We start from the raw sequence: 8703 nt of genomic DNA, 5'->3' as shown, positions 1-8703 counted from the left end.
GTAATGTTCATGTACAATGCATTTTAAGTATTGAAGACTTAAAAGTAATGACATTGGCTAGCTTGCCTTCCTACTTTCTTTCTTTCCCCTCCCTCCAGTCACTCTTTTCTCTCTTCCCTAGTTGCTCTAATAAACATTAGCTGTCTGGGGAAGATAATCTGAGGTGGCGACTGGCCAGATAGCCTGCCCCTACTCACTCTGGCTATAAAATAAGCCTACAGTATCCACAAGGGGAAATACTAACGGTGTAAACAAGCACATCAAGGTGCAGTCAAAGAAGCCAGGTCCCCACTGATGAGATGAAGAAAATAACCACCTAAGTCTCAGGTCCCTATATCTGCCTAATTGCCCTTCCTTCCACCCAGCACCACTGTCAAGATAATGGCATTCCATGTTTTACTTTACTTTGCCCATGTAGACCTGACTGGAGTAAATCAGTCTGTCCACTGTCAAGGCAATGGTACTGGATCTTATGTCTCTATTAATTCTAGAAATACCTTCCATCAAAAAGCCAGATGATTGGCCGGGCGCGGTGGCTCACGCCTATAATCCCAGCACTTTCGGAGGCTGAGGCAGGCGGATCATCTGAGGTCAGGAGTTTGAGACCAGCCTGGCCAATGTAGCGAAACCCTGTCTCTACTAAAAATACAAAAAAAAATTAGCCTGGCCTGGTGGCACACGCCACTGCACTCCAGCCTGGGCAACAGTGCAAGACTCCATCTCAAAAGATAAGCCAGATGATTGAGTTCCTTAGGTGCTGATTGGTTGCCTTTAAAGATTTTTGTTTGGTTGGAATCTGTTTTGTGGGGTTTTTGTTAGTTTTGTTAGCCAATTTTTGGATGACTATCTTAAAAGCTTTCGTGATGCTGAATAAAGCAATGAAAATTCAGAATTTTTACTGGTGAAAAATATCAAAGTACTCCAACACACTGTTTTTGGTTTTAGATAAACACAAATTTACCACCTTGACTGCCTGCATACCTATTTTTACATATTTGTAATCATTTTATAAATGTAAATATAATTTGTATTCTTTTTTCTCTTAACATTTTTTTCTCCATGTGCTTCTGCTTTGTCTTCATTGTTATCGTTAATGACTGTATTCTGGTCTAATGACTCTAAATTTTGGTGTCCTAAGAAGTGGGGCATTCAGTTAAGAGAAGTAGTAAAATTTGTTTTTTCTTTTTTGTCCTGCTTGCCTTTTTAACTTTTTTTTTTTTTTTCCTGGAAGCATAGACTCAGATTGCCCTGAATACACTCCCAGTGTTTTCTCTTTTTTTTTTTTGAGACAGAGTCTTGCTCCGTCACCCAAGCTGGAGTGCAGGCAGTGGCGCAATCTCGGCTCACCGCAAGCTCCGCCTCCTGGGTTCACGCCATTCTCCTACCTCAGCCTCCTGAGTAGCTGGGACTACAGGCGCCTGCCACTTGCCCGGCTAATTTTTCGTATTTTTAGTAGAGATGGGGTTTCACCGTGTTAGCCAGGATAGTCTCGATCTCCTGACCTCATGATCCACCCACCTCAGCCTCCCAAAGTGCTGGGATTACAGGTGTGAGCCACCGCGCCGGGCCTTTCTCTTTTTTTTTAAGAGACTAGGTCTTGCTCTGTCACCGAAGGTGGAGTGCGGTGACAGCATCACAGTTCATTGCAGTCTCAAACACCTGGGTTCAAGCGATCCTCCCACCTCAGTCTTTGGAGTAGCTGGGACTACAGGCAAGCACCACCAGGCCTGGCTAATTCTGTTAGTTAGTTATTTTGAGAGAGTTTCGCTTTTTTGCCTAGGCTATAGTGAAGTGTCACAATCTCGGTTCACCGCAACCTCTGCCCCCTGGGTTGAAGCAAATCTTCTGCCTCAGCCTCCCTAGTAGCTGGGATTATGGGTGCCTGCCACCATGTCTGGCTAATTTTTGTATTTTTAGCAGAGATGGGATTTCACCATGTTGGCCAGGCTGGTCTCAAACTCCTGACTCAGGTGATCCACCCACCTGCCTCAGCCTCCCAAAGTGCTAGGATTACAGGTGTGAGCCACCACGCCTGGCCAGTTCTTTTATTTATTTATTTTTTTTTTTTTTTGAGACAGTCTCGCTGTCGAACAGGCTGTAGTGCAGTGGCACAATCTCGGCTCACTGCAGGCTCCGCCTCCCGGGGTTCACGCCATTCTCCTGCCTCAGCCTCCCGAGTAGCTGGGACTACAGGCGCCCACCACTTGCCCGGCTAATTTTTTGTATTTTTAGTAGAGACGGGGTTTCACCGTGTTAGCCAGGATGGTCTCGATCTCCTGACCTCGTGATCCGCCCGCCTTGGCCTCCCAAAGTGCTGGGATTACAGGCGTGAGCCACCGCGCCCGGCCATTCTTTTATTTTTTATAGAGATGAGGTCTTGCTGTGTTTCCCAGGCTGGTCTCAAATTTTTAGCTTCAAGTGATCCTCCTGCTTGGGCCTCCCAAAGTGCTGGGATTATAGGTGTGAGCCACTGCACCCAGCCCTCATATTTTTCTTTTTTAAACTTAGGTAAACAAGCTAATTGTGGAGAAAAACCCACAAGGAATCTACAGATGTAAAAAATAGTTTTTCTCCGCTCTCTTTCCCATTCCTCAGGGGTAATCATCCTTCCAATTTTTTTCTGTTCATATACAAGCTGTAATTGTGTGCAAGTACAGGTATACTCTTATGCATACACATATATATGTTTATATATTGTTTTTACAAAAGCAGAATCTTAACCATGATTATGGGTGGTGGTGGTGTTTGAAGACACAGAGTCTCACTCTGTCACCAGGCTGGAGTGCAGTGTCACAATCATAGCTCACTGTTGCCTCCACCTCCTAGGCTCAATGATCCTCCCTCCTCAGTCTCCCAAAGCAGTGGGATTATAGGCATGAGCCTTCATGCCCAGCCTGATTATCCTTTTGTGGGCTGCTGTTTTTTCCACTTCATGTCAGGAATGTCTTTCCTCTGTCAAAAAATACAGTATGGCTCAGCAGTCCCTAACCTTTTTGGCACCAGGGACTGGTTTCATAGAAGACAGTTTTTCCACAGATCGTGTCAGGGCACGATTTCAGGATGAAACTGTTCAACCTTAGATCATCAGGCACTATTTAGATTCTCATAAGGAATGTGCAGCCTAGATCCTGTGCGTGTGCAGTTCACAATAGGGTTCACACTCCCGTGAGAATCTAATGCTGCTTCTAATCTGACAGAAGGCGAATCTCAGGTGGTAATGACCACTTGACCACCCCTCACCTCCTGCTGTGCAGCTTGATTCCTAGCAGACCAAGGACTCCATGGTCCAGGGGTTGGGGACCCCTGGTCTAGCTTATTCTTTTTTTTTTTTTTTTTTTAATATTTTAATTAAAAATTTTTTTTTAGACAGAGTCTCGCTGTGTCACCCAGGCTGGAGTGCAGTGGCACGATCTCGGCTCATTGCAACCTCCGCCTCCCGGGTTCAAGTGATTCACCTGCCTCAGCCTTCTGAGTAGCTGAGATTACAGGCAGTTGCCACCATGACTGGCCAATTTTTTTTTGTATTTTTAGTAGAAATGGGGTTTCACCGTGTTGGCCAGGCTGGTCTCGAACTCCTAACCTCAGGTGATATGCGCACCTCGGCCTCCCAAAGTACTGGGATTACAGGCGTGAGCCCCCACGCCCAGCCTGGCTTATCTTTTTTGATGACTGTTATATTTCAAAAATTAAAATTACTCCATCATAATTTATTGAACCCTTTCCAGATTGATGGGCATTTGTAGTCTTTCCAACTTTTCACAAAGTAATTTTCCTAGTAATAGTGAAAATACATACTGGAGTTGGCAAGTGATAGAATCTTTTAATAAATTTGAAGATGTTCAAAGTTACTTCTGTAGTAGTATCACTTTAATGTATATTGGAATGTATTCCTAAGAGATACCAGCGGTTAATAGTTGTGGCACTTTATTTCTCTAAAAAATATTTCTGGGTTTTGTGAAAAGTGTAGATACTACCAGGGGAGTGTGTGGAACAAATGAGCATCATCCATTCTGTGTTTTAATAAGGAAAAGCTGCTGTTTCATTGTAGCAAATGTACCGATTTTATTAACTGTTTTTCTATTATTGCATATTTATTTACCTGGTGATGCTTTTCATCATCTGTAGCACCAATACTCAGACAAAGAAGTACATTGAAAGGGTGCTCAGCCCTTTGCCCATTTTTAAATTGGGTTTTTGTCATTGTTGAGGTATAGGAGTTATTTATATATTCTGGATATTAATCCTTTATCAGACATATGATTTGCAAACATTTTCTCCCATTCTATGGGTTTTCACTCCCTTGATAGTGTCCTTTGATGTACAAAAGTATTTAGTTTCAGTAAAGTCAAATTTATCTTTTTTTTTCTTTTTTCTTTTTTCTTTTTTTGGAGATGGAGTCTAGCTCTGTCACCAGGCTGGAGTGCAGTGGTACGATCTCGACTCACTGCAATGTCCACCTTGCGGGTTCAGACGATTCTCCTGCCTCAGCCTCCCGTGTAGCTAGGACTATGGGCGTGTGCCACAATGCCCAGCTAATTTTTGTATTTTTAGTAGAGATGGGGTTTCACCATGTTGGCCAGGATGGTCTTGATCTCTCGACCTCGTGATCTGCCTACCTCAGCCTCCCAAAGTGCTGTGATTACAGGCATGAGCCACCGCATCTGGCCTTATTTTTTATGTTATTTTATTATTTTTTTCATCTGTGATTTTCTTAACTATTTTAAGTTGTATGATCACACATAGTTTTAAAATGTGTGTATGTCTCCTCTAATCATTTTAAGTTGGCAAAAGCACCATTCCCAATCACAAATATACAGCAGCAGTTTTACAGCTTTATGTTTTCGAATGGCTCTTTAAAGACAATCCTGCATCATAACTTAGTTTGAGTTAGATTGTAAGGAATTCAAGAGTGAAGTTTAACTTGTTACTATTTTAAAAGCATGTGACCTTATAGATCATGTATAAAATGTGAGAAGTGTTAAATAATCTTAAACTAGACATTGCAACCTTATTTACCTTCAATCCTTGCCTTTAAAAGGCAAATGAACACCAAACACCGTTGAATCTTGCTTGGTTCTAAGACAGTGAGGAAATTTCCTCAGTATTTAAATATATTTACATAACCAGTTATGTAAATCTAAATATAAAACCAATCTCCATTAAGTTTTTTTTGTTGTTGTTGTTTTTATTTTTGGGGGTTTTTTTTTGAGACAGAGTCTTGCTCAGTCGTTCTGGCTAGAGTGCAGTGGTGCGATCTTGGTTCACTGCAATGCACCTCTGCCTTCCGGGTTCAAGCAGTTCTGTCTCAGCCTCCCGAGTAGCTGGGATTACAGGTGCCCACCACCACACCTGGCTAATTTTTGTATTTTTAGTAGAGACAGGGTTTCACCATGTTGGCCAGGCTGGTCTCGAACTCCTGAACTCAAGTGAACCACCCACCTCGGCCTCCCAAAGTGCTGGGATTACAGGCATGAGCTACTGCGCCCAGCCTCTGTTAAGTTTTAAGATGGCATTCACCATCTTTATGAGAAGTTGAACATTACTAACAAAGTCTAATCATATCTTTAGAAGGGGTAAACAGTGATACCATGTTCTGAATTGGAATTACTATTAAAATTCAAAAACTGAACATTTAACCACAAGCCAGTCTTAGTTTTAAATCACGACTGCCCAACAAAATATTCTGTCATTTATGATCTGATTTCTGGTGTATGAGATCTATTAAAGTATGGTACACATGAAACAGTCATAAGACATTTGTTTTGTAATAAATAAGGCAGTGGCCAATTATTACTCATTAGTAGCTTTTTTGAGATAAGCTATCAAGCCTGCCCTTTCTGCCTTCTTCTTAATGCCGGCAAAGATCATTTTTCTTCCATACCCTTGGGATTCTCCAAATACTCTACCAGTGTATCCTCTCCCCAGGTGATGCCTTTGTTCTTCTTGGCGTCTGTGTAAGAGAATCCAACAGCCTGACCTGTCTTCCGCCCAAAGAGACCATGGAGATTAGGCCCAGTCTTGTGCTTGCCTCCCTTTTCCATGGTGTGGCACTGGGCACACTTCTGAACAAAAATCTTCTTGCCTTTCTCAGCATCACCCGTGTTTAATTCTCTTTTTAGTCGCTGGGGCCATGAAGGTTGCCACTCCAAAGCCGGACGACCCACTCTTTATTTTTTTGTTGTTATTGCTTGTCCTTTTTGTTGTCATGCTTAAGATACCATTGCCAAATCCAAGGTCATGAAGGTTTTCTTTGATTTTCTTAAATTTAGGTCTTTGATCCACTTTGAGTTAATTTTTGCGTATAGTGTATTTTAAGGATTTAACTTCATTCTTTTGCATATGGATATCCAGTTTTTCCAGTTCCATTTGTTGAAAAGATGGTCCTTTCACCATTGAAATTATTTTGGCACCCTTGTCAAAAATCAGTTTGTCGGCTGGGCACGGTGGCTCACGCCTGTATTCCCAGCACTTTAGGGGGCCGAGGTGGGCGGATCACGAGGTCAGGAGATCAAGACCATCCTGGCTAACACAGTGAAACCCCATCTCTACTAAAAATACAAAAAAAAAAAAAATTAGCCGGGCATGGTGGTGGGCGCCTGTAGTCCCAGCTACTCGGGAGGCTAAGGCAGGAGAATGGCGTGAACCTGGGAGGTAGAGCTTGCAGTGAGCTGAGATTGTGCCACTGCACTCCAGCCTGGATGACAGAGCTAGACTCCGTCTCAAAAAAAAAAAAAAAAAGATCTATTTGTCACATATATGAAGGCTTATCTTTGAACTCTGTGTTCAGTTTCATTGGTCTATATATGTCTGTCCTTCTGCCAGTACCACACTGTTTTGACTACTGTAGCTTTGTATTAATATTGAAATCAGGGCTGGGTGCTGTGGCTCACACCTGTAATCCCAGCACTTTGAGAGGCCGAGGCGGGCAGATCACGAGGTCAGGAGACTGAGACCATCCTGGCTAACACGGTGAAACCCCGTCTCTACTAAAAATACAAAAAAAGTTAGCCAGGCGTGGTGGCGGGTGCCTATAGTCCCAGCTACTCAGGAGACTGAGGCAGGAGAATTGCGTGAACCCAGGAGGTGGAGCTTGCAGTGAGCCGAGATCACGCCACTGCACTCCAGCCTGGGTAACAGAGTAAGATTCCGTCTTGAAAAAAAAATATATATATATATATTGAAATCAGGAAGTGTGAGTCCTCTAAATTTATTCTTTTTCAAGGTTTTGGCAATTTGGGGTCCCTTGAAATTCCATGTGAATTTTGGTATGGATCTTTCTATTTCTGCAAACTATGTTGTGGGACTTTGATAAGGATTGCATTGAATCACTTTGAATGGTATTGTCACCTTAAGAATATTGAGTGTCTTCCAATCCATGAAGACAATAGCTCTTTCCATTTATTTATGTCTTTAATTTTTTTCAGCAGTTTCATTTTATTTTATTTATTTTATTTTATTTTATTTTATTTTATTTTATTTTAAGACAGTGTCTGGCTCTCTAACCCAGGCTAGAGTACAGTGACACAATTTTGGCTCCCTGCAGCCTTGACCTTCCAGGCTCAGGTGATCCTCCCACCTCAGCCTTCCAAGTAGCTGGGACCACAGGCATGCACTACCGCAGCTGGCTAATTTTTGTATTTTCTATAGAGATGAGGTTTTGCCGTGTTACCCAGGCTGGTCTTGAACTCCTGGGATCAAGCAATCCACCCGCCTCAGCCTGCCAAAGTGTTAGGATGACAGGCATGAGCCACCGTGCCAAGCCTTGCCTTTATGCTTAAATACATAAAGACCCTGTGGCCTCCCCCTCCACCCAGAGCAACAGCAGCAGTGGTGAAGACCCAGAAACATCCCTGGCTCAACAAGCCCCTGAGCATCACCCTGTTACTTATTTAGTAACAGAGTATGCAAGAGGAGGAAACCTGCACAACTGGATACACCCAGAAATGTCCCTGGCTCAACAAGCCTTCCAGCATGACCCTGTGGCTTCCCCCTCCACGCAGAGCACCAGCAACAGTGGTGCAGACCAGAAACCTCCCTGGCTCAACAAGGCCCCAAGCATGACCGCATGGCCTTCCCCTCCACCCAGAGCACCTGTAGCAGTGGTGGAGTCCCAGAAACGTCCCTGGCTCAACAAGCCTTCCAGTATCAGCCTGTGGCCTTCTTGTTTCTTTTTGGCTTTTTTGAGACGGAATTTCGCTCTTGTTGCTCAGGCTGCGTGCAATGGCGCGATCTTGGCTCACCACAACCTCTGCCTCCCGGGTTCAAGCGATTCTCCTGCCTCAGCCTCCTGAGTAGCTGGGATTACAAGCACGTGCCACCACCCCCGGCTAATTTTGTATTTTCAGTGGAGATGAGGTTTCTTCATGTTGGTCAGGCTGGTCTCAAACTCCCGACCTCAGGTGATTCACCTGCCTCGGCCTCCCAGCATGCTGGGATTACAGGCATGAGCCACTGCGCCCGGCCTACCTGTGGCCTTCTTCCTCACCCAGAGCACCAGTAGCAGTGGCAGAGACCCAGAAATTGCTCTGACACGGCTGCAGCCATCCCAGGAGGCCAGTGTCATTCAAGCTGGGCAGCCTGAGGCTGTGATGTCAGACTCGCCGAAAAGAAGCCCTGGAACTCTTCCTGGGCCAGGGCTACCAGTGCCCCATCATGGATGTTTGGAGCCTCGGCCTAACATTTCATCACATGGTGGCCGGGGTT

At 44.1% G+C, this 8703-nt stretch overlaps 1 pseudogene; it reads right to left on the bottom strand.

Moving 5' to 3' along the window:
* Positions 1–5788: 5788 nt before the first annotated feature.
* LOC129032870 (cytochrome c-like) lies at positions 5789–8544 on the bottom strand (annotated as a pseudogene).
* Positions 8545–8703: the final 159 nt, after the last annotated feature.

This window comes from Pongo pygmaeus, chromosome 2 (assembly GCF_028885625.2).
Source record: "Pongo pygmaeus isolate AG05252 chromosome 2, NHGRI_mPonPyg2-v2.0_pri, whole genome shotgun sequence".
NCBI classification, from domain to species: Eukaryota; Metazoa; Chordata; class Mammalia; order Primates; family Hominidae; genus Pongo; species Pongo pygmaeus.
This window is presented reverse-complemented; position numbering and strand designations above follow the sequence as displayed.